The 26,100-nt window shown below is 42.5% G+C and overlaps 1 long non-coding RNA gene across 1 annotated transcript; it reads left to right on the forward strand.

Moving 5' to 3' along the window:
- On the forward strand, nt 1-25,250 carry LOC115249666 (uncharacterized). Its single transcript, XR_003888354.1, has 4 exons — nt 1-422; nt 749-939; nt 7,492-7,594; nt 23,396-25,250. It is a non-coding gene; the product is annotated as an uncharacterized lncRNA (long non-coding RNA).
- Nucleotides 25,251-26,100: the final 850 nt, after the last annotated feature.

Genomic DNA, 26,100 nt, shown 5'->3' on the forward strand with positions numbered 1-26,100 from the left:
TTGAGGTGGCTCCCTGGCAAAGGCAACGTGATTGTTCCCTTCGTGACCAGCCCGCCTTCCGACGCAAGAATCGCTCAGATTTTTCCTCCACAGCATTTTTTCCTTTCGCCTCACTTTGACAGACATTTCTGGTAGCCAAAGAGAGCCGAGCTGGGGGGAGCGCGGAGCAGGAGAGCCGCGCTGGTCCTGCAGCTGGAGGACGGATGGCGCCAGAGCGCACGCAGGCTACTCAAGTCCAAGTCTGCCTTCACGCCTCCGGCGGCGCTCACAAATCAATCCAGATTTCCACGACTTTGGGAACTTTAAAGACAGTCATTTCATCACTCTATACATGTGTAATAACTGTCAAGTGTTGACAAAAGCCTGGTGTAATGAAAAGTTTGCAAAAACAGCCCGTTTCGATCGGCGGTGTTTAAAGGCATGTGAGTAGCACCAAAATAATAATAAATTAATCTGAAATGTAGTCTATTGCTAATTTATGTTTCTGATTGTCTTTTAAAGCTGGTACAAATTAATTTGTACAGGTTTATTCTGCACAAATAAATGTAAGGTTATGGGTGTTTTTTGTTTGTTTTTACTTATAATGAAGAATCAGATCACAAAGGAAAGTAAAAAATTAAGATTTTTTTTTATTTTTAAAAAAAATAAAATCATGTTCATCCTACAAATATATGCTGTCTAATAATAAAAAATAAATAAAAGGATCAAATGATCCCACGTGATAAATGTTGCTGTTATTCTCTTTTAGATCGTGACAGTTTATTCCCACCATGACACTTGATTCAGAGCTTTAACAACAGGATCACCGAGAGTTCCGGCAGCAGCAGGGAGGCTCCCGGAGAGGGCGGCCGGGGGGAGCGAGCGACGAGCGCTCAGGTGCGCAGAGGAGGAGAGACGGCGGAGCAGCATCGGGGGCAGAGCAGCAGAGCCGCGACACCGGTGAGGGGAAGCCTTCATTTCCTCTGAAGTTTTCTGCCAAGAACGCGGAGAATTAGAAATCCTGGTTTAAGAACCCGCATTTAAATACCAAGCCTTGTTAAAATCATGGTGGCGTGGCCGTCATCAGGCAGGATGATGCGCAACAGAAACTCTGTCACGTGGTTGTTTGCGGTGACCTCCTCTCCTGTCTGTCTGTCTGTCTGTCTGTCTGTCTGTCTGTCTGTTATCGACCCCCTGATCTAAAATTGACCAACCGCCGGATTTCTATCGCCTCAGCAGCACCATGGGAGCATTTCATTAGAGCAAGGATAGACCAGTTACGTGTTCAGTATCTCATCACACACGCACACGCACACACACACGATCAGGAAATAAGGGAAATAACATCTAACACTGCAGGTATGCCGCAGAATATATATGAAAAAAATCTGTATCTCATTTTTTAAACTATATAATACTCCATTATTATTGTCTCTTGAATTATTTATTAAATATATTAAATCCACCTCATTCACAATTCAAAACAACCACTTTAATTCGCCGTTATTTATTTTCAAGTTGCACCAATCGGCAACATCTCTTCCATTCAGCAACAATATAAATAATAATAAGCTCAAATACATAGATTCATGGTTGGCTCAGTTCTTTTGTTAAAAATGTGTATATTTGAAAGTAATTATGAATGTAATTATGAAGTTTATTGCCCTGGAGGATGAGTCCGGTGAGAGCAGCCTGATCTCCGTTTCCGTGTTCCCCTGTTTAATAAATTGAAGTCGTGGCTGGCCTGAAGCACTTCAGAGAGAATTACAGCATCAAGATGACTGATGCTACTCGGCAGGGGCCTGATCCCTCCTGACAGGGAAAGTGAGGAAAAAATAAGGAAGATGTTGCATCCCTGTGCTCTACAATTCACACAAAACTAGATATTTGGATTAAATAAGGCATCACATTTTATACATTTAAAATATTATAATAGTAATTTTGCTTTGGCGGTTACAAAAATCCTGGTGACGTGTGAGGTGGTTATGTTAATTTATGCTCAATTTAAAAAAAACATCATAGAAGAGTGTGGAGTTTACATTAAGCTGCAGAAGTAAATAGAACTGGAACGCATTGTAGCTTTTACTGCAGCTGGGAGCCAGTTTGAAAACTGTTGTGTAGAGTTTGTGTCCCGAGCTGCTGGGTGCAGCCATGGCAGTGACGGGGCAAATCAAGGTCCCAGATCTGGCCCCTGACAGTGTTTGTAAACCGCTTGTTTCCAGAGATCAGTTTGATCAGAGGGCTCCGGCTCTGTAACGGTAATTATTACGGCCACTGATGAATGGAGATCATGTTTCCCCTGATAGTCGGCCCCCCTATTTTCACAACCTCCCTCTGCTCACCTCGGCTGCTTTCCACCACGACCTGCTCTAATTGAGCTGATTATTGCAAGATGTTTTTTGGTGTGCGTTGCAAAAAATATACATTTAAGAGGGACGTGGTTTTAATTCTGTAAGACCAGCACAACAAGGGGTTGATGAGTAACATTCTTTTGGACAGACATCCAAATGCTGGGCAGAGAGAAACTATTAAAGCCATAACTCTGTGTCTGTACAGTTTAAAGGGGGTATAAGGGTGGGGGCGGGCTTCAGTAATTGGCTGTTTACTTCTATCTTGTTACCACTGAGGCCTTTTCAGCAGAGGTGTGTTTAGGTGAGGCTGTGGGCGTGCTGATTCAGCTATCTTTCCTTTAGTTCCGTGTCTCTGACAGGTCACAACCTCTCAGCCTGCAGCCAGTGATGATGATGAAAAGATCGTAGTTCTTGTTTTACTGACCAGATATAAAACAACAGCTGTTGTTGTTGTTGCTGACAGTTTATCATTAATGTTGATAAAAGATGAGATTTTCAGTGACTCAAAGTTGATAGAACTATTTAGAACAAAATCAAAGCTAGGGTAAAAAGACAGTGGTTTTCTAAAAGGCCACTGATCAGTGGTGCTGATCAGTGTGTGTGTGTGAGAGAGAGAGAGAGAGAGAGCAGCTCGCTGCTGAAATTAATTTATTCGATCAATCACTCTATTTGATCAGTGTTTATTTTCACCAGTCGGACGGTCATTTCAGCTTCACACTGAGCTCTTTATGTGCTGCCAAGGCGTTTCCCCTCAAACACTAAGAGAGCAGAGCACACATTCAACTGTAATTTGGAGTCGAAAAGGGTTCCAGCACTTCTCGGATATTTCACGGTTCCTAAACTTTATGGCGGAGTCCCCTCAGACCTGTCTGTCATCAAACTCCCCGTGTGCAGACGTGCAGGTATACCAGCTTCCCACATGCCTTGATTTATGCAGATGCGGCAAGCTCACTTTCAGTGGCTGCAAGCTCACTCCTGTGAGGAATATCACCGACAACTTGGCAAATGGTGCACAGGACAAAGTGCAAGAACCATCATGCACTTATTTCCTCACGCAGGATAAAAACTGCAGGTTTTACGGTTTACTGGGAGTTTGCTTTGGCAAGTTGTTAGACCTGAAAAAAGCCCCTTCATTCTCCCCCTTTACATTATATATTTATATTTCATGATTTACTCTTAAATTAATGCATGTGGTGTAGGATTTCTGTGAATTTGCAATGCGTCACAATGACAAATGCCCTTTTATGAAGCAATATCACGCTTGAGGTCGCCAAGTTGAGCTGGATATCAGCGCATGGCTAATGCAGACATGCAACGTTCCTCCACAAACTCTACGAACCCTATTAGTCAAATACACTAAAATTTAGATCTCATTGAAAAAAAATAACGGGGGGGGGGGGATGTTAAAGGAAAGAATCCTGGCTATCTCCCAGCACCCAAGACTAAAAAGTAACCTTGTAAGTAAAATGAAGTCAGCATTTAATTTTAAAGTGGTCAAAAAGAACAGGATGATATGATGCTGCCATTTAGTGTACTTTTTAAGTAAATGCCAAATTGGAATTTTGTAATTATGTTGGATAAAAGTGCACTGTAAATTTATTTAAATTGATTTAAGCAGAAAAATATAATCCAACCATATTCACATTAGTATTTATAAAATACAGAATATGATATAGAGTAGGTGCAGTGTGCACCAGCCACTGTGTCTAAAATGCTGATATCAAAAGCAGCAGCAGCAGCAGCTTAAAATGCTTCCCTCCTATTTTACAGAGCTGGCACTTGTGTCAGGAAAGAATTTATTAAAGTGGCCAACAGTAATTAGCAATGTGCTAATGCATGAATTTGTATCCATTCCTGTATGCAGGACTTTTACAGCACTCTGTGGTTTCACTTGAAACGCAGTCTTGACCTGGTGTCACTGACCATCTGGGCAGTAAATAGTTCCCCGATAGAGTCAGGAGTGAGAGTGATGCACGATGGGGAGAACCACCATATTTTATGTTAAATGATCCTGCTGTTAGGGTTGCACAAGTGTGATTGACAAGATAGTTCTATCAGTGACATTAGGAGTCTTTTAGTTGAATTGTCTCCTTATTCATTAACACACTTTAGAATTTAAAACATTTGAAACTGTATATAGGCAGCATGCTTTCATTTCTACATGTGTCTTGAAAAAGAATGTTTACAGCTATATTTGTAAGGTCCTTTTGATGTTAAATAATACATCCCACGAGATGAAAGCAGTAGATTAGCAGCTAGCAGTGACTAGCATGTGTTGGTTGTGTACTCACTAATTTATTTTATACAGGGGAATTAGGGTTTATAATTATGTCCTAATTCTGCCAGCAGGATATAAAACATTAAATGCCTGCAGGCTTCTGAATGAATGCTTCAGAAAACAAAGAATTACCATCAATCTGAGCATATGGCAACTGTAACTATGGAGAAAAAATTATGAAGGGTCAAAACAAGTGGTTAGATTCAGAAAACTACTGTTATCTCAGTTAAATACGTTTTTAAAAAGTCACCATCAACTTAAAGACAAATACAGGAGTCCTTGACTTGGAAATCAAAGCCATTTTTTTCCAGATTTCCAATAATTCAGTAGCTTGAATGAAAACGCACATGTAAAGTGAATCGCTGCTCCTAAAGCCAATCTATCATCCGTGACCTTATCCCCTGGACTTTTATACAGTAGCTGCAGCAAGTCAGATTTCCAGGATTGAAAAAGACACTGCCAGTAAACACAGTTCAGAGACCAGCAGCTTAACTCATGAGGTTCTAGCGCTCCTCCACAGTGTTCTCAGCATTTACTCATGATTCTTATCTGGTTATTTTAAAGATTTCTTAAACTAAAGTGAGGGCTGGGATTAGGCACCAAACCCTGATCTGAGGGTTTGTTCTGTAGGCCAGTTTAGGCCCACTAGAACATTTTACAGCGTGGCACTAAAACCAGTTATGTTCAGCCCTGTTTAGATGGAAGATAAGGACGTTCCCGTGGCATCACTGCAGTCGTTTATAGCCCCGTTTACTCTGGGAGGCTCTCCAGACCACCAAGAAAAAGTTGAAGACATTCTGATAATGATACACAACATGAGCCGCAACAGACCCTTTGGATCACTTTTTAGGGTCATTTCTGAGAGAGGAGAGGGGCTGATGAAATTTCATAAAAGCAGAAAGAGGGAATTACTGTCGATTGCTCTTAAATTGCTGTAATAGCCACTGCAGGGCCACCCGGACATGTGCTGAAAGTCCAGTGATAAACTGCTACACATGCCCATTCCACAGTGGCGACTGTCCTGAAAACTGACTCATGGCTTAATGTCTGTTCTCAAGCTCTGAATATTCCATCAAAGCGGTTCTTGTGTCTCTGACAGACTGAACGTCGTCATCATCATCCACAAAAGAAATAAAATCTGATATTTTATTAGGTTGCAGCTGGCTGGCTTTTGTACAGTCTGTCTTTAACCATGTCCAGTCATTTCTAGAATATGTTTGCGGTATTTTCCTGTCAACAATCCACATTATATTCTATAAAATAGGGATAAATATGGAAATTCCATCACACCAGGAAACCCTTTAGCAACTCAGAACTAATGCAGCAGATTGTATTGTGAAACTAAACCCTCATGTAGGGATATGGTGCAATTAGCTCTGATCATATCATTTGCCTGCGCACAAGCCAAGCAGATGGCTAATCCAGTCCCAATATCTAATCAAAGCAGTCATTCAATATGACACAGTAATTTCATAAGAGGCCTATTGTATTAGAATATTCAGGAGCTGTTGGGGTGGGGGAAGATTCATCATCACCACAGATTGGAAGCAGACCATAATAAATGACACATTTGCTTCCTGCATGTCTGTGTTAGAGGACCAGCAGAATTCAGTGAGTGTAGTACTGTGTGTGTGTGTGTGTGTGTGTGTGTGTGTGTGTAGGGTGGGTCGTTGCTGGCTGTTGGTGGAGAGCAGCTGCGGGGTATTCCATGTACTCTCTGGATATGTGCATGTGTGCATGCCCTGTGAGGACTGGGGTGCGATTTAGGAGTGTGAGGTGTGTGTGTGTGTGTGTGTGTGTGTGTGTGTGTGTGTGTGTGTGTGTGTGTGTGTGTGCGTGTGTGTGTGTGTGTGTGTTCGGTAATGGGGGCATCAAAGGTCATCCAAGTTAATAGACGAAGCATTAATGTAGAATTTACACCTTCAGGTCAGGGCACCAAAGACCTGACATGCACCAGCGACGCAGCTGGTGACTCACAAGTGTGCATGTGCACGCGCGTGTGTGTGTGTGCGTTTGTGGTGCTATCTTTGTATGACAACTTCTGCTCTGAAGCCATTAAAGCTGTGCAGACCTGAAAACTTTAAGAGACACACTGAACTGAGAATATCCTGAAGTGTCTCTGGTCATGCTGCTTTTGTTTTAATGTACCGAAATAATCGAATTGACTTAATCATTCTGATAATGTTTAAACTGGTAAAAACAGATGGATGAGACCATGAAAAGAACACCAGCAAAATCCACCATTTTCAGCGAAAACCTTTGGAGAAGATTAGGACTCTGATCTCGACAGACACACACATGTGGACACACAAGGGAAGGATCTTCTCTTAGACAACATATGCTGCAGAGTATTTTATCATGTTGGATCTCAGCTCAGCGTTTCCTGAACACTGCAGGAGGTCTGATGTTGCACATCTTCCTCTGGAACCAGGCTCTGCTAACGTTGCACATATGGAAATTCAGCCAGTTGAATGCCAAGAGGACAACATCCCGGCATAAGTCACTGCGACAGGCTCACAGCAGCTTTTCCATCTTGAGTGAAACAGTATTTAGAAGAATAAAAAACTTCATAGTTTGAGGTTTATCTAAACTCTTTCTTTTTTTGGCAAACTCTGGCTCAAATATTTATGATTAAAATAACATTCTGATCATAATTATTGTTTGGTCTCCATTACCAAACTTTAAATCTAAAAAGTGCATTGCTGATTGTCAAAACTGGGTCATTTTGTGGAGAAAATACTTGAATGGGCTGAATAAAGCTGAACTCCAGCCAGCAATCATGTCTTTTTGTTTGTCTTTCTGCTGAAATTAGGTGTCACATCTCATTTTGGAATGATGCTCCTCAAAATGCTTCATCGTCGGCCTTCTCCGTTTTCACCGCAGATGCTGGTTGACCTCTGGCAGCGACCTTACCAATCACAGATCAAAGTCATTCGCTTTCTGGCTGCTCAGGTTAATCAGCGGACCACCCCGAAGAACCAATCAGGTACCGTCTTAAGAGACTCTAAGAATTAGGCCGGTTTGACAAGCAAAGGCATTCACATTCTGTTTTCAACCAACAAGTAATTAATTTTAAAACAATCCAATACTCAAGTCAGTGTATCTTTCATCACCCCTTGTTTGACTTTGGTTCTGTTGGGTATTATGATAGTGAAAGTTAATGTTGTATACATTGTTTTTGTATAGAATTAGATTGAATTGGTCCTGGATGCATGTGTTGGGCCTGTGTACTGTGTGTGTGTGTGTGTGTGTGTGTGTGTGTGTGTGTGCATGTGTGTATGTGTGTGTATGTATGTGTGTGTGTGTGTGTGTGTGTGTGTTACTAAGAATGGGGCGCTTGTATCTCTGGCTGCTTCTGAGGGGAAGTGACACGAGATACTTAAAGACCAAAATTGCCTCACTTAGCCAAACAAACCGGTTCTCTCTCCACACACACACACACACACACACACACACACACACACACACACACACACACACACACACATGCACACAGATGTGTTTAGAACTCTCTAATGGCCAATAAACTCAGGATGTTCATTCCTCAGCAAGCTCACAAAAACCAACCAGCAAAACTATTGAGGATTAATGGATTCCACTGTATTGTAGCTAATGACCACCCCTCCCCCTTCCCCCTCAAACACATATGGGAGGTGTGCGGTGTACATAGTAACCCTAACATGATTTTTTTATACACCTTCTGCTCTCTGGAAATGACACCAGCTGGGACAGAACGCAGGCCCGCACATAAAAAGGTGCTCTTTATCGAGGAGGACTTTGAAGTCTCTCTGCTTCATCTCATCTGAGGAGACACTTTGGACCAACGTTTGTACAGTAGATCACTCAGACACACACAAGACACTGTAAATGGATCGTGCACATGGGACGACCTCATGAGGCTGTTTTAATGTAAACAAGGCAAAAGATAAAAGTTCTTGATTGTTACGAGCACGTCAAATATTGGAGGATTTCACGGGAATGGTGAACGTTGTGTGTTTGTCACGTGCGCTGGGGGCGTCTGCGGCTTCTAATGGTTTCTTTCAGGACCGCCAGTCATGTGCATCAGGACAGCAGCAGTACAACCTCTACAGTTACAGTCAGGTCGAGTGTGAAAGACAGACATGTTGCATTATAGAACGCGGGAGGGGGAGGGCAAGAGTGTGTCTGTGTGTGTGTGTGTGTGTGTGTGTGTGTGTGTAGCTATGGAGCATTTCTGAAGAAGCAGATCTCTCCGTATTGCCTTACCATCAATAAATCTCAGAGACGACTGTAGTGCTGACATAAATAAGCCTGCCCCCCCACCCCAGATACCTTTCTCAGCCCCCACCATCACAGCCTTAAAGACACACTCAGACATCTGTTACTACTGCCTGTAACCCTGGTAACAGCTCTGGACCGGTTCACTGTCCACAAGATAATTCATATTCAGAAGTGCAGATCAAACCTGCAAAATACACACAAACACGCACAAAACATCACAACATTGCCCAGAATTTCGGGGTAATTTCCAGTCTTCTGATAGCAGGAGGGGCTCCTCCTCTGGGTCACTGATAACTAAACGCCTGTTAAATTTTATAGTTCCTAATGGGATGGAAAAGAGAGCAAAAAAGAACCAGAGTACACCCTCATTAACACATTACTCTTTTTATGTATGCATGTCTGGAATTTAGCATGAGTGTGTGTGAGCATGTGATCAAATGTAGCAAAGGTAGGCAACCCTTTTGTTGATTCAGCAGTTCTGTTCTTACAAAGCATTTTGAAAAATCCTTTGAAAATGGAACGTCAAGGAAAACAGTTTTAATGAAAAATATGCAATTAACTGCAAATGTCTGACCTCATACGGTGGAAAAAAATGCTAAATCTGCAGAAAACTAACCTAAAACAGACAAATCGGTCAATATTACCTGTCCTGTGTTCACCAATGACAGCTGATGGGTATTTAAGGTGTTACACTGAAAGAAAAAACCTGGAAATAAAGTACGGTAAAATAAGAAGTAAAGTAAATGAATACTTCCTTCAGCCTTCACCTCTACGAGCACGGACTCATTTTCTATATCAAATCATTCTCTTGTTTACAAAAAAGGGGAAGTGTCAGAATTTAATGGACTCAGCAAAAACAGCTGCTCAGAGGCTCTTTGATGGTTTAAAACATCCAAGGTTAAGCTAATTAAGGCATTTTTATAGCTTTGAAAGGCTATTCTGCACCCCTCAGCAGGTTGTACAGTCGTTTTTCTCCTGTGATCATTTTAGGTAATTGAATAAATTCCCACGGCTCCAGGAGAAAAATCAGAGGAAGCTGGACTTTGGTCAGATTAGAGCTTTTAAGAAACCAGAAAACATACATGAGAGCTCCAGAGGTCGATGGTAATGTAATGCCCATTTACATTCACCTGCCCTGTCTGTCAAATGTCCAGTTTGTTGTGTTTGACTCTATCTTTCTGCCACCTTCTCAACCCTGAAACTGCCATGAAAATGAAGTATTTGGTGTTGCAGTGAAGAGTCTGGGGGGTGGAGAGGGGGAAGAAGGGGGCAGAGGGCCGCTTACGACGCCAGAACTAGCACTTCTGGTTGGAAAAAAGCGGTTGGAGTTTTCGTCAGACGTGCGGCACAGACAGACAGAGTGAAGGCTTTTTGAAAGTGCAGTCCAAGAGCAACAGAAAACACTCCCTCTTGACCGTGTGGTCAAAAAATGAGTGTAGAGGCAGCATTTGGCGTGTCGCCTGGAGAGAAGGGGGAGCAAATATGCCCAAGTCAGCCCACGAGGAGCCGCCTCTGCTGCCAGAAAGTGACCGCGGGTGGAGAGGAGAAGATAAAGAAGGAGGAAAACAGGTAGAAGGTAAACGGCAGATAAAGAGAGCATCAGATGGAACCGTGGATTACAGCACCGGGGAGAGGAAGTGAGAGGCATGAAGGCATATCACGAACAAGGTCACAACGACACCGTTTGGAAGAACAGGAAATGATACAGGATATATCCCCTGTTTCTCTGCAGACCAAGGCCTGTCCTGTAAGTGACAGAGCCGCAGGGGGAAGTCCACACTGCTGGAGTATAAATTTCACCCGCTTGTGTTTTGCGGAAAACGCGGAATCAAGGCTGTCTGTCTGGATCTGGGGCTGGGACCTTGACCCCTGAGTGCCCCCTCTGGAACAGACGGCCGGGTTTTATTGGCCAGTCAGATCCAATTTAGTAAACATTACGCAACTTTTCACAGCTTTTGACTTATTCTTTCCAAATGTGGTGGCAACATTTAGGTTGAGGGTTCTTTTATTACACGAGACGTATGCTGTTACACTTATAATTCAGAAAATTACCTGCATTTTACGGAATCGATTCGATTTTTGAACTGCCTGCGGTGCATTTCAGTCAGGAATGAATCCAAAGATACCTCATACCAAAAAAACACCATTACTTTGCTGTTTTATCGGATTAAAAATGACACGATGACAAGAAGGGAAACCGACAGACTGTGGGTACGCAGGCAGTCCAACACGCTTGTTAGTGTCCGTATTTACAGACCAGCAGGTGATGTGATATGCTCTGCTATGGCGGTTGAGTAAGGTGAGACTTTCCTGTAATCAAAAGAGCAACAATAACGGCTATTTTGGCACGGTCTGTGGCCTGAAGGCAGGATCCCTGTGTCGAAATGAGGAAGGGGAAACTTTAACCTGGGCTGTACGTTGCAGAGAGAACAGCATTGTGCTGCACGGTGTTGAGGCCTGGTTCTGCTGTCTCTTCTGTTGTCTTGTCTCTTGTCCTGACATTGCAGGTTGTATTGTGGGTCTCTCAGGGGACGTCCATCAGGAGGACGGAGAATATTGCATTTCTAAAATCCACAGAAACACCAAAATGGAATCAATCTGCTATTGAACCTCTGGACCTGAAAACTCACATTTATTTTAATGGGTAGTGCTGGAAAGGCTGGCCTGGGCTATTGTTCATGTCTGTGGTGGCTGCAGGGGGAAAGGCACATTTCACCTTCATAACTGACAGATGATGATTTTGGAAAGACTAAATGAAAGCAATCAATGCACAGAAGGTGCGCTTTGATTCACAACATGATCACTGTGAAGCTAGTTCAGAAGGATTTGGGTTTTAATTTAGTAGATTTAAATCATGTTATTATACTGTGGGTGTGTTGACAGTTTTTATGTTTAATATTTTAAGCTGCAACACGCAATATGCACAATTACCCATCAAAGTAACCAGAGGCAATCTGCAAGTTCTCCGCTTCTTGAGAAATGAACATTTTATATGTTCGTGTATGAGAAGGTACAACACCAAAGAGTGTGTGGTCTGGCTGCCACACAGAGAAATCAGCATATTATTAATCAAGAATACGATCCCTCATCCCATCTGGGCTTTCTGACAGGGTGGGCTGCAGCGATGCATCCACACACTCACACACATGTTTGTGAGAGCGTGTGAGTGTGTGTTGTGCGTGCCCTTGTCTTAATTTGCCTTTGTTGTCTTTCAGACTGGTTATTCAAATAACACATTTTACTGATAAAGCGCTTATTATTGAATTATATCACTGTTGTGTGTGGGTTTGCATGCATGTGTGTGTATGTGCATGTGTGTGTGTGCGTGCATAGGTACAGAGATCAATGAGATAACATTTGGTGGACCACCTGCCGGGAAGCTCAGTTTGCAAAATACAAAGGCTCATCTGACCCAAATAATTGTGTGTGTGTGTGTGTGTGTGTGTGTGTGTGTGTGTGTGTGTGTGTGTGTGGGTGTGTTTGTGTGTGTGTGTGCGCGCGTGTGTGTATGTTTCAACCTTTACCTGGAAATCGTAAAAAATGGTTTCTTTAATTTTATGTAGAAACAGATGAGAAAAATCTTTATTACACTGTTATAACAATGATCAGATCTCAGTCTTCTTTGAAACAATAAAACCAAGAATTGCTGCATGCACACAAGCACAAACACATCAACGGACACAGGACAAATAGAAATGTTATTAAAAGTTCAAGTCAGCCCTGCCCATGTGTTCACCTACATGCATGTGTGCGTGTGTGCGTGCCCTACAGAACTTTTAGCTGTCTGAAACAAAAGAGCATTTTTATTTCCTCCCAGCGCCTCTATTTTTCCCCGCTACAGTATTTTCTCCCTCACTGTCCTTTCTTCCGTGAAACAATAAAATCGTCTGGTCTCTAAGTTATGGGGGTCTTTTGAAGTGACGGGGGAACCAGTAAATTTAGTGGGCACCTTTGGGAGCCGGTTCAGTGGTGCATGGGCTGCACCGATATTTCATGTGTGTGTGTTTGCATGTGTGTGTGTGTGTGTGTGTAAGCACTAGCGCCAGACTGACCCTCCTCTTGGTGTGTGCATTTGAGCTTTGATTTGATGTGTGTGTATTTCATCATCACACTGATTTGTAGCTACATCAGGTTTCCAAAAGCCGCATAAATTACATTGACCAGGCTGTATTTACACACACACGCATGTGTTTGTGCATTAATGCATGTAATCGTGAGTTCTGATTATTCGTAATTGATTAAAAAAAAGTGGTTCCACCTCCCTTAAATCTAAAGTTCTAACACAAGTGGTTACCATGGTTGTCCTGGAAGTTGTTCTCCTCGATGTTTCATTAATGCGCTCTCATTAGTGTTGAGAGGCTCTACTGCTCATAATGAGATGTAATATTAGAAACACAATGATGACCCTCTGAACTTATTCTTCAACTTCATGTCATTGTTTTACTTTATATACAATCCTCGAGTGGGACAAATGGCTGAGCGTGGCCACTCAGAAGGTTTTATTGCAGTTGTTAAAATGTAAATAAAAGCTATATGAAAGAATCTAGTGGGTAACATTTAAGTGGGATTGTAAAATCTAATTAAAAATGCAAACATGACTTGCAGAAGATGCTGATGTATGATGTGCTAAAGGCATAACGCGACAATCATTTTTGAGGTCATCGTGGTCAGACATGGTCCTCCTCCACACTCAGACTGGTGATCTGATCCCCCCCCGTCTCCCCTTAGTCTTCCAGCCTGTTAAACTGGGACCAGAGCAGCTCTGTGGTGACCCTCCAGTACAGCAGCCGAACGACATTCATGTTGAGACGGTCTTGGTATTATTGACCTAACATTAATGAAATGTGATCTTTGTTTAAACTGATTAAAAAAATATGAAACAGGTTTAATCCAGAATTGTGGCGCCATAAATGAAACATGATGAGAATCTTCAAAGCTAACCCGTCAACTGAGCTTTCTTTCTTTCTTTCTTTCTTTCTTTCTTTCTTTCTTTCTTTCTTTCTTTCTTTCTTTCTTTCTTTCTTTCTTTCTTTCTTTCTTTCTTTCTTTCTTTTTCTTCTTTCTTTCTTTCTTTCTTACACACCTGTGCAGGTCTAGTGTTTCAGCCGAGTCCCTGAAAAATAAATGTGGAGCTCCAATCTCTTAATCCACTCGGCTCCACGCTGCACGTCACATGACACCGCCATGGCCATCCTGATGCCCCGACAACATTGAGGGGATAAAGTGTGTGTATATGTGTGTTCCAAACAATGGTAGGAGTGCAGGTGTAGCTGAATTTCCATCTGTCTGTTTGCGTCTCTCCGTACTCAGACTGGTCTTTAAAATGGAGGCAGCCTAATCTTTGTAATTTTTCATTTACATCAAGGTCTCAGGTTCATGTATGTGTACGCATGTGCACGTGTGTGTGTGATGATACCCTATCCACAGCAATCAGTCTGACCTCCACTCTGGAGTGAACTGCCCTCAATGATTAATGGATCTGCCTCCGTGCTCGGTCACCACGGCAACACGAAACCCGATAGCCCTCAGGAATTCGCTAGCTCGCCCTCAAAGTTAGACTCCGTGTGAGCATGGATGCGCGCGTGTGTGTGTGTGTTGCTAGGCTGTGGCTGAGAGGCTTTGAGGCTAAATATGACTCTCTGAAAAGATGGATTTGGTTGTGGTAAAGATGGGAGAAAATTAAATAAGAGGATCGAGATCATTCTTGTCTATAGATTTCCTATAAACCAGTGTGCTCCTTTTTCTTTGTTAGGGTTATGTCATGTGTAAATATGCTTATTCAGGCCCCACATATATTTTTTTAAGAATTTTGAGTGAGGAAAGTCTCCCTGAAACCCAATGGAGGTGGAATCTTCCTGGATGGACAGACACCTTTTCCTGTCCTCAGTTCTGTGACAGAAGACTCCCCATTAGAGGTGTGACGCTAACTGATGACGTGCTTGAATTACGTCCACGAAGCTGCAACTTGCAGTCAGGAACAGGTCACCGAACCCTCCACGTAGGCAGCGTCACACGTGTGGACAGCTAAAGACTGCCGCATTAGCGCGATATTCTTTTGGTGAAACACGTAAATCCACATCATTCTCATAAAGATTAGTTGTAGTTTAAATTACACCTCACGCGTCTTTGAGACTCTGAAACCTGCTGATGAGCAAAATCCCTGTTAACAAGATGGGAGCTCTTCAGTTTAAGTGCCGCAATCAACGTGTGGATCACGCAGTTGACGGATAAATTCAAGTGTGCAATCTGATTTTCAAAGGGCCACTTAAGACTTTATTGATCTACAGACCAAAGAGGCTCATTAGACAAGGGTCAAAGTATCAAACAGAGTCTTGTAAACGCTTGGAGTCCAGTACAACCAGTAGATACATACCTCATTAGGCTGAAGGGCACCTCCAGCCTGAGCTGATTACATCTGTGACTTTTGTTCATCACAACAATTTCCCCACAGATGTTTTTCTTCTGTAAAACTTGAATGTTGCCTGACCGCTACCATCCCACCGTGGAAAAATAACCCGTTTGTCTGCAGACACAAAAGCCCTTAGGAGTATTTTGGAAATACCAAACTCTATGAAGAGTCCTCGATAGATTCCAGTTCTTTGTTAATGTGTTTTTAGTGACAGATACGGATCGGAGCGGGGCGACACGTGTTCATGGGAGAGTTTGTGTTTGTGTGTCACTGTCTCGGTCTATACGTGTTCGTGCTGAGTGACAGACGCAGCGGGGGTATCCGTGACACTGTGTTAGACATGTAAACCCAGCCTGAACTGCTCTGGATCCCCCTCCCCCACCCCCACCACCCTTTCTTGTTTCACCTCCTCCTCCTCCCCCCTGATAAAAGTTTTTCTGCATCCTCATCCTGGCTGCACCAACAGTGAAATGCTGTGTAAGTTAGCATGTTGGAATGACCTTACTGTTGTGCATATGCAGCCTTTGAAATTGTAGTCATTTGATTTCATTTTTAATAAAACATAAGTAGCAAATTCATTTCCAGCATCACTATGAAACCAGTATGGCACGGATATTCAGCTCGGTAGCTTCCTCTAAATCGCTTTGAATATGTTTAAAAATGTGCACTAGGGAAACAGGAAACTTTCAAAACAAAGATAATTTCAGTTACATTTGTATACAGCCTTCCATGGTACGTTAAAAGAGCTGCAATTTCTAAATGCTTTGCACCCTGCAAATGAATAAAGGCAAATGTATATTTCAGCTTTAATGATTATTCTAATTAACATATAGATACAGATCCCAATGTGGATCAACCTGTTTTACTGCCATACACGAATTTACAGCAATTTAATTAAATGTATTTTTTTTTTAATTCAGGATTTTTACAGGTTGATATTTGGATGCTTGAAAGTGGACTGTTTACACAAATGTTTGTTGTCAAACCTCTGAGGCTGCTGCACAATATGCATTATTTAAATTAAGAACAAAAAGCTTATATAGAACATATAGAACAAAAACTGAACAAGTATTTTAACACACAATATTCTGTGAAAGTCTTCAGTAAATGTTGGCCTGAGGGCCAAAATTCTTCCTGACAGCCATTTTTTACTATGATTTTACTGTAGACCCACATCATTTTATTCTCTCATAAATGTCTGAAAACATGAGAGGAGGTGAGAAACACAAGAACAAAAAGAAAAGGTGAATCTCAACCCTGGTTATCTCTTACAGCCCACTTCGGTCTCAGCCAATCAATTATTGGACATGTCATTTGTCAGTGAATATCAGAGCGCTCTTTAGTTCAGCAGTATTATGTTTAACGGGTCTGTCAGCCTCGCTTTAATACGCTGCGTCCTGACGAGCAGCTGAAATTAGTCATGATTAGACCACTGGCGTCTCCGTCTGATTCAGCTGTGGCCACACTTTGTCAGTGATCTTTGCAGCTCACACACACACGCACACACACATACACTCGCACACACACACACACACGGCAAACTGAAGTAATAATAACTCAAAAGTTAGTCTTAATTTTGACAGTCAGTCCCAGGCTGAATTAGCTTCGTCCTCTTTTGTTCAATCAGAATTTGTGATTAGAAAATCTCTCATATTAAACAAATAGCCATACATCCTCCATGCGCCAACACTCTAATTCGCAAGAGTGATGAATTAATCAGTTTAACACGAGTGTTTAGGAAAAATTTCTAAAGGTTTCCTAAAATGATGGTGTCATAACAAAAAGGGCAAAGGTACGACACCGTGTTGGAGCCTCCGCAATGTTTGACTGTGTTTACATGTGAACCTTTTAAAGGTCAGAAAATCGTGTGTGTGTGTGTGTGTGTATGTGAATGTGTGTGTGCGTGTGTGTGTGTGTGTGTGTGTGTGTGTGTGTGCGTGTGTGTGTGTGTGTGTGTGTGATGAGAGGCCTGACAGAATGAAAGGCAACTTGCCGAGGAAAGTTGGGTCCAGGCAGGACCCCCAGTCCTAATCAGGTTACATGATTAATGAGGGGGGAAATGGGCTCATGTTGTATTAAGAAAATGTGTGTTTGAAGCCGAAGCGGTGGGTATCAGCAGCCTAATGCATCAGCCATCGACTGGACACCTGAGATCCACGGTCTGCTGTGCTGTTAGCTCAGTCCCAGCAGAGAAAGGCTACATCGATTCTCCAAAAATTCCTCCTCATACACTCACTTCTTTCTTTCCCCTTTTCTGCTTCTTTTTGTGGGGACGCTTTACGCCCCTCTGCACATTTCTGACATTTCTCGCACACCTCCTTTGTTTCATTTAATTACCCCACTTTCCTGCTTTCTTTTCAGATCCTTCATCTGTCTTTCTCCTGTTTCTTTACCTCTCTCCACACGTCTGCACACATTGCACAATAGCAGCAGTGTTTTGCCGCAGTGATTTTTGCCTCCGTGTGATTTAAGTTTATTTCTGGCATTAGAGCAAGGGCCAACACACAACCCTAGCAATGCAAATATAGAACCGTCATTTAATCTCTGTGACTCGTGGCACCGTCGACTTGTCTCGTATATTAAGTGGTACTCTGGCATAAAAGTTATGGCTATTGCATGAATCATTTGCTTGTCTGGTCTCCATAACAAGACAAAGGTTTGTTTCATTATTTATATCCTCAGGTTTCAAAGAGACATCATTTTATGAAACCACCTGACAATTTTTGTGTCAAAACACACTTAATTTTGCAAGCGGCGCTACCAGTTAACCACAGTAATAACACAGGGACGGCACATTTTGACTCAGCGCACGGCTGCGCTGAGTAAAAGTGAGATTTGTGTTGTAGCCAGCAGCCAATTAGTTGGGCCGTGTGGTTCTTTGAGGTTGACTGTATCTCGATAATCTCAGGGGAGGAGAGTTTTTATGTGCACGGTAGCTGCAGCGCCGGCTATGAGCTGATGAGTGATTATAGTGCAGGTCTGAAAGCAAACATGGCTAAAGCAGAGCTACGCATATTCCCCTGAAGTAATATTCTGTTTTCTATCTTATCATCAGCGGTGACTGTGGTGCACTAAATAGCTGCGGGGAAATGAAGATTTATGAAGCCATTTCTGGGTTTATCATGGCAGAGCGAAGGTCAGAGGGTCCACACAGCCATGAAGACTCTTTTTGGCAGCGTCCTGCGTGTTTCAGCATCTTTAAAAGCAAAGGCATTTATAAACAGCGAAAAAATGCTCATTAAAATTCAAGACGCATAAATATGACACAAGGAATTTTCCCTCCTAGTGGTGTCATTTGCTTTTGGTTTACTCCCACATGAACAAGCCAGAGTCATGAATAATCAGAGCGTGGTCTGTGTTTGCTCCCCTCAACTGAACCATCATCTCCAATGAGACAGTTTACTCTAAAGAAGTTTGGCGACTCCTCTAACAAAGGAAAAGTATAAGGCGTTCATTAAATGAAAATAACCCCCGGCTCAGCGAATCAAAGCAACAAAGCCGGCTGGATAAATAAATAAATGAATGAAATGAAGATCATGAAATCAAGACGGAGGAATGGTGAAGAGACCACAAGAAACTCCTGATATACTGTATGGAAATAAAGCTGCAATATATAGACAAACAATTAGAGCATCCAGTCATCAGTAAAGATGATTCACCTTCAAATGCACACACACACACACCCACACATGCAAGCAAACATACAAACACACACACTCCAGCTATGGCTTCTGCAAGGAAAATATCTTGTTTTCAAAGTATTACCAGTCATATTTTCATATTTCTTTCCCCTTGCTGTTATAATTTTCTCCCATGTCAAACAAATCAAAATGCCAAGACCAAACGAGGGCTGAGGGAGCGGCTCAGATTTTCCACTGTCAGGTTCACAGACGCGCCTGCTCTCACAAACAGGCTCTGTGTTGGGAGACGTGACTTGTGTGTGTCAGTGGATCCCTGCACTGTGGCTGCGCCGGCATGGGCGTGTTTGTTTGTGTGTGTGTGAGATGGCTCTGTGTTCATTTTAAGGTGAGTGAACAGCGCGGTTCATTCTGCTTCGGCTGCACTCGGGCCTAAAGACGCCGCGCGGCTTCGCTATTTTTAATAAAATCACAGAGTTTCATGTAATCTAGGAGCATAATGAGTGAAATGAAGATGTGAAGGGCTGACAGCAGCAGCCTTGTTGGCCTGACTGACTGATGCTCAGAATAATGCTGCATATAATGTGGTACAAATGCAGTTTTTGCTTTCATGACAGGAGGTTTTGTCTGGGCCGCAGATGTTTAACCGCTCCAGTATCACGCTGCAGTTCTTACCCCCGGCAGACATTTTTCATCCGTTCCCTTACAGCAGCGGAGATGTTTCCCTTTTCTAACGTGCACATGATCTATATGACGCACATGCAGGGTGAAAAATGTTTTTAAAAAAATCAGTTTCAATGCTTAGCGGTGAATTTTGAACGCCTTCAGTCTGGACTGAGGCTTTGCAGCACCGGCCGTTTGTCACATGTCACAGAAAAAAAAGGAAAACTTGGAATGATGAACCAAGAGGCCATTTTATCACCCAAACAGGAAGGCCGGGCGATCCGCAGCCTCCCGGTTACATTTCCCCTCGGAACGCCATCCGTCATCAAAGGGTCAGGGGTCGGAAGATTCATCAAAACAGTTTATGCAGCGTGAGGTACACAAAGGAGTCTCTTAGGATTAGAGATGGCCGCTGTGTTTACAGCCATCTACATTAAGAGCGATCCCATCAACACCCACGCCGCACTGGTGTGAACTCATCAACCATTCCACACGACGTACGCAGGCTCCAGAGGGACTCGGCCACGTTTATTTTCATTAGGCTGGTCGCTAAAGCTAAAGGTTTGGGTATTTAATGCAAAAACAAATCAACCGGATTTTGTTTCAAGCTTAATAACCTGCGTTTGGGTTTTTGTGCTCAATGCATTAATTAAATACATGACATTCAGTCTTTATTTGTATGATTTCTCCTGCTTCCGTCTCAACAATAGCATTACAGAAATAAATACAGTATGACACATGTTGTTTGAATGAAAGAAAACCCCGCTGATGCCACCATCAGAGATAATGCAGTCGTTTCTTTAACAGCATGGAGGCACCCGGTTCTGGTCCAGACTGCAGTTGATGCCCATTGCATCGGACATGCGTTGATTGCCTGTCAGCCAGTGCGGAAACATACGAAACATACCCTGCGATTCTGAACCCTATTTTGAAGCGTCTTGGTTTTCATATTGTCGACATTATGGTGACGTTTTGGGCTTGTTTGCAGCAGGTTCCGGTGTGGCCGATACCAAAACTCTGACCGCAGCGACTCTGCGAGCAGCTGGGTTCTGGCTCGTATTCTGCAGAGAAAAATCTCACATTGCTGCAAAGAGTCCATATAAAGTGTGCATATCTCCCTGCACCTCTCTGCTCTGGCCTGTGCATTAGCTGATGTTTGGACACCTATAGGAGCCTGAACAAGGAAGCCTGTCAACGAGGGGCTTCGTTAAACCGAGAGATTATCCAAACAGTGAGACACCGACTAATAAAAACAAGCTCTCCTTTCACCGCATTAGTGCTGCATTAGTGCAGAAAGTAAATGAGGCTCCGGCGGTCTGAGTGATGCAAAGTCCAGAACTGTTAAAGGGATCTTCTGTAAATAATTTGTGATTAACTTCAGGCTCTATTTATGACACACAGGGACGTTTCGTGAAAATGAGACGGTGTGTGTGGCTCTGAGCCGGGAATATGCGGAAGTGGGTAGTTAAAATTAAAATCATTTACATTTGGAGTGAAAGTTGAATTCAAGCTACATTGTGAACTAAAAGGAATAAAACTGTTTTTATTTTATTTTTTTTTGTGAATGACACGGATTAGAGCTCTAAAAAAAAACCAACTCAACCAAAGCAAATCAATTACAGTTTTAACATTCTCTTAAAAATCATATGGGTGAAAATTGCTGCAGAATTATTCCCTCTATAATTTATACACTTATCCAACATTTTATCAAACCCTTTAAACAATGAACATGTTGTATTAAATTACCCTTTTCCACCTATTTACTTATTGAAATGACAGCTAAGTTTAAGGATCTTGGGACCGCGTCTGGATCAGGAACTAGAGTGAGTACAGTGTACAGTTTCTGCCTCTGCACAACGCCCTCATTAATGATGTGAGCTGCTCATGGGTATAAACTTCAATTGCTCATGACTTTTATTAACTCCTACAAATTCAACAGCTGCCTTATTTTATTATTATTTAAGGCACGGAAAATGAAATCATCTCATTTCCTTTCGACAACCTTGTCGTTTTGTGAAGTTCCTCGAGTTGAATTAACGGAAAGGTTCGAAGGCATTGAATCATTTATTTACACAGTAAAAAGCCTTGGTTTTCACCAGTGACCAGCACAGTGTGAGCACGTTAATGCACCCTGATCCATTTAGATATTCACTTTACATATAAACGGAGGTTAAGGGTTTAATTGAAGGCAAATTAGTCTTATTATGGCTAAAATAGTTACTAAAACCCTGCAGTCTCTGTCTTCAGGATTAGAGATAATTTATTGAGCTCACATCTATACCATTATGTAAATGTTAGTTTTATTTTTATCAGGTGCAAATATAACTTTGCATAAATTATGTGAGCATTTTATGCCAATAAAGTGATTGTGCCTGATGCCATTAGAGCCTAATAGTTGGTCTCTGCGCTGGGATGGACACTGCTGGCAATAACCCCCGCAGAGCAGGAATTTCCCTTTTATTAAAATCTGTTTTGGTGACTGGGAGTAAATTCATTAGCTGACTCTATTAAGTCAGCAGAGTGGGAATAAAGTCACCGCAGAAAAGCTTGAGGCGTTTTTTAAACCGCGGCTTATAAACAAATGAGAATCTTTAGATCAGCTACTCAAGCCTGCAGGAGTGAAGAGTGCTCCTTTTGGGCAGATTAGGATTAAAAATATAAATCATGTTTTGCAATAAATACCTTCCTTTGACCAATAAAAAAGGCAACATAAAGGTGAAATTGTCTGTATTGTGTTGTCTGCACTTACATGTATCATATGTTGAGGCGTTTGTATCTCCGGTGATCCTGACTGATCATTTATCACAACTGCTGCTACAGTCACTTATATTTGGAAAGCAGCTCATCTTATCCGTCAACCCCATCTCGCACGGATTTAAAAATCTCTCTGAGCTGCTACATCCCATCATCTCCCACCACTTCATCCAGCACTCTCGCTCCAGCGGCCCGTGTCTCTTTACAGCTCCCAATAATCCCCCTGCGAAGGCTCCCGGCTCCGTCGGAGCAGGAGCACAATGGCTCCTCAGCGAACAGTGCAGGCAGGCGGCGGAGATGAATGCCTCCACATCTGTGGGAGATTTCCTCAGCAGATAACGCCAACACTTACTGGTTATAGGTGTTTTCTCTCTCTTCCCACTGCCGTCAGGGAAGTAGGAAAGGTTGTTTATGTCCACAGTCACAGCTTTCACAAACAATATTATCTAAAAAATGACGTTGTTCTTTACCTGAATGCAAGAACATAGGTCTTAGTTTGACTATTCGTGTCCATTTCTTTTACTCTCCTTGGTGGGTGACAGAAGTGGAAGCATACAGAGAATTATAGGCCAGACTGAGGCACCCACAGGTCACGGCACTGACCTGATATTAAAGATGAGAAGGAAATTTACCAAATATTGTGTGTTTTACTGAAAATGTCCCACCCCTCCAAAAACACCCCACAGCTCATAAAACCATCAACAACTTGTTCGTCTTGATATTACTTTTTAAAGCACTCTAAATGTGTCAGCTCAGGCTGAGGATGATTCTGTCCTGCTTCCTGTGACACAGGCGTTGACGCTTGTGTTGCTTCTCTGCTGTGAACTCGGTGGGTGGGAGGTTTTTTCTGTTGGCTGAGACCTGTTGAGCCTGATTTAAAACTTGCTGTTCTGCACAGCGGTCGCCTCCGCTGTGCTCTTCAGCTCACTTGACCCTGATCTGTGCAGCCGCATTTCTCTTTTCTCGGCTTTTACGTTTACATGCTGTTGGGAGACATTAAAGGGGGGGAAAGATTCAAAAGCCCAAACGCTGACTTCTACTTTGTTTGTGCTTCTTCTTTTAGCCGTGCCTTCGTGGGGACAGGGCTCTGCGCGGTGACGGCGCTCCACGTCAGAGGCCAATCAGGAACAGATGGATAGGGTGATGACCCCCTCCCCCTTGGAGCAGCAGTGCAACTGTCACTCAAAATCCCAGCATGTGGGTCTGTGCACGAGTGTAGATTTGTGTGTCAGGAGATGATGGGCTGGGCTGGGCTGGGGGGCCATGTTATGGCTCTGTGGGTCCCCCTGATATGAGTGACTGACACTCCTCCAACATCTGTTCTGTGGAAAATTCTCTCTTTCTCACCAATGATCTCCCTGACTGTTCCCTTCCATTGTGCCCCCAGTAAACGAGAGTCAGACGGTTTTTTTTATTTTACAGTAAAGCCGAGAGGAATGGAGAAATTATATTAGGGCAGAATAAGATACTCCATTTATGATGTGGCTCTTTTCGGGACTCTGCGCCGCTGCTGACAGAGGAGGCTGCAGACTGATGCTTTTACCCTTCCCTTCTCCTTCCTCCCTCCCTCCTGGACCACCTCCACCCCATTCTTGATGATCGGGTTACTCTCTGTCTATCAGGGGAGAGGGGGAAGAGGAGGTGGGGTTGTTGTGATCAATGGCAGGAAACCAGACGATGGGATGGGAAGAGGTGAAATAGATAGGTAATATAACCTATACGTACCAGGATGGAGCAATCATTTCCCTCTCTTCTCTCAAACACACAGTGATACACAGTCCAGACAGCACACACACACACACACACGCACATAAATCTGACCACAGACATGCTGAAATGCCGACACACACACACACACACATAAACACACACACGCACACCGCTGTTTGCAGAGAGCACGTGCAGCAGCCCTTCAGGCTGCAAGTGAGCCCATTTATCTGCTGCTGCTTATGGGAGAACGACTATTAACATCCAGAATTAGAATAAATTCTCCTCCCAGCTTTATGTTAATCTCTAACATATTGCTTTCAGTCTCCAGGGGGCCACAAATTCCCATGAATGAATATACTAAGAGATGCACGCAAAAGTGAACACACACATCTCAGCCAAGATAAGTGTAATTAGGTCAGACAGAGAGCATAGCCGTCTCATTTCAGTTTATTAATTTGTGGTATTTTTATTAGCATTTCTCACTAGTATTTTACAGTAGACAACACCACAGCTATTTCCTGAAGCCATATATTAGCACAAGTACTTGCCGGTTGTTTAAACTCTATTCTTCTGGATTAAATTATGCAGTATTAGGTTCCAGCAGAGATATGAAACTAACACCGATAACACAATGAGGAGAAGCAGAGACTTCATTATATAAAAAGATTATGCTAAATATGATCCCAGAGATTTATTTGAAAACGCTCTCCCTCGGACGATGTGTGTCCTGGCAGCTGGCATTAGGCGCGTCCATGTGTTTGAGGACGGATACAGTGTGTGTTTCTAATCTTGGGGCTGCGGAGTGGACTAGCACTTTCTTGCCACTCCAGCTAATTCTTAACTCCTGTCAAAACACGCAGCTTTAAATTGAATTAGGGTTCCATGCTGTAGTCCCCGCTGAGCCCCCCAACCAGCGCCTTTAACACCCTACACTGCTCCACCACACACACCTACACACAGCTACACACTGCAAACTGAGAAAAGTGTAAATATGGGGCCAGAACCACCTTCAAAAACCACCTGTTTGCCGTTAATTTACTTCAGCTGAAAAACAATATTTTACAAGTCTTCATCGGGCTGCATCTGAAACGTTAGTGTCCTATATTTAAAATTTGAATCTCGGTTTATTAATGTGTTGGGGTTTCATTTTTGTTGTTGTATTTTCTCTCCCCAAATAAAATGACAAAAAATGGAATATATTCATGTGAAACTGAAGAGTGTGTTTTTTTTATTTCGACTGTAAAAACAACTTTGCTGGACACAAACTGACTTCTCTGTTACAGCAGCTTTTCAATAAACTTAAATAAAAAGGAAAAGAGGATGAATGCTGAAATGTGGCTCCTATCCTGGATTTTAAGATAAACAGATATTAAGCACTAATCCAGCCCATGCTGAGCTGCCAGGCTGTGCTTTATATGCTGCAGTTTTCACTCTTGCATGCACGTCCATGTCCTGTCTTTCATCCAAAGATTCCTCTATGATTTGTTCTGTGCATTGTTGGCAGTTCAAATTTCACTATTAGAAATCATGTTAAAACAATATTGTCTAAGTGTGAGGGTCATTAATCATCAGCTTGACAAGAGCTCTGGACATTGTTGACGAATAATGAGTGTGTTACTAACCTTTAATACATTTGGGCTGCTGTTAGTCAGGTGGATAATTGGTCCACCAGGGATGAAGGTACAAAATATATTAAATATATTACTCAGTTTAGCAGACAGTCATTAAGGGTTAAAAGGCTACTTTTTTTTTTTTTTAACAAAATTAAGCAAATATTTGACTCAATGTAAAATATTAAAGGAATGTTTGGAGAGGTGTGAAAAAATGCAAGTTTAATCTAAAAATATAATTGTTTTTATTAAAAATCAGGCAAAAAACATTATTTACAGAGGTTATCGGCTACCTAAATATATGAATGAGCTGCTGTTTTAGTCTGGCTCTTGCAAATGAGAGTTAAGTGGAGTGTGGGACGTAACCTTTGCTTTGACCGAGTAAAAGGTTACCCCTGTGCATGTGGGTGGATGGTGAGCATTGAGCAGAGGCCACGGCATCGCAACC

The sequence above is a fragment of the Takifugu rubripes genome, chromosome 4 (genome assembly GCF_901000725.2).
Source record: "Takifugu rubripes chromosome 4, fTakRub1.2, whole genome shotgun sequence".
NCBI lineage: Eukaryota > Metazoa > Chordata > Actinopteri > Tetraodontiformes > Tetraodontidae > Takifugu > Takifugu rubripes.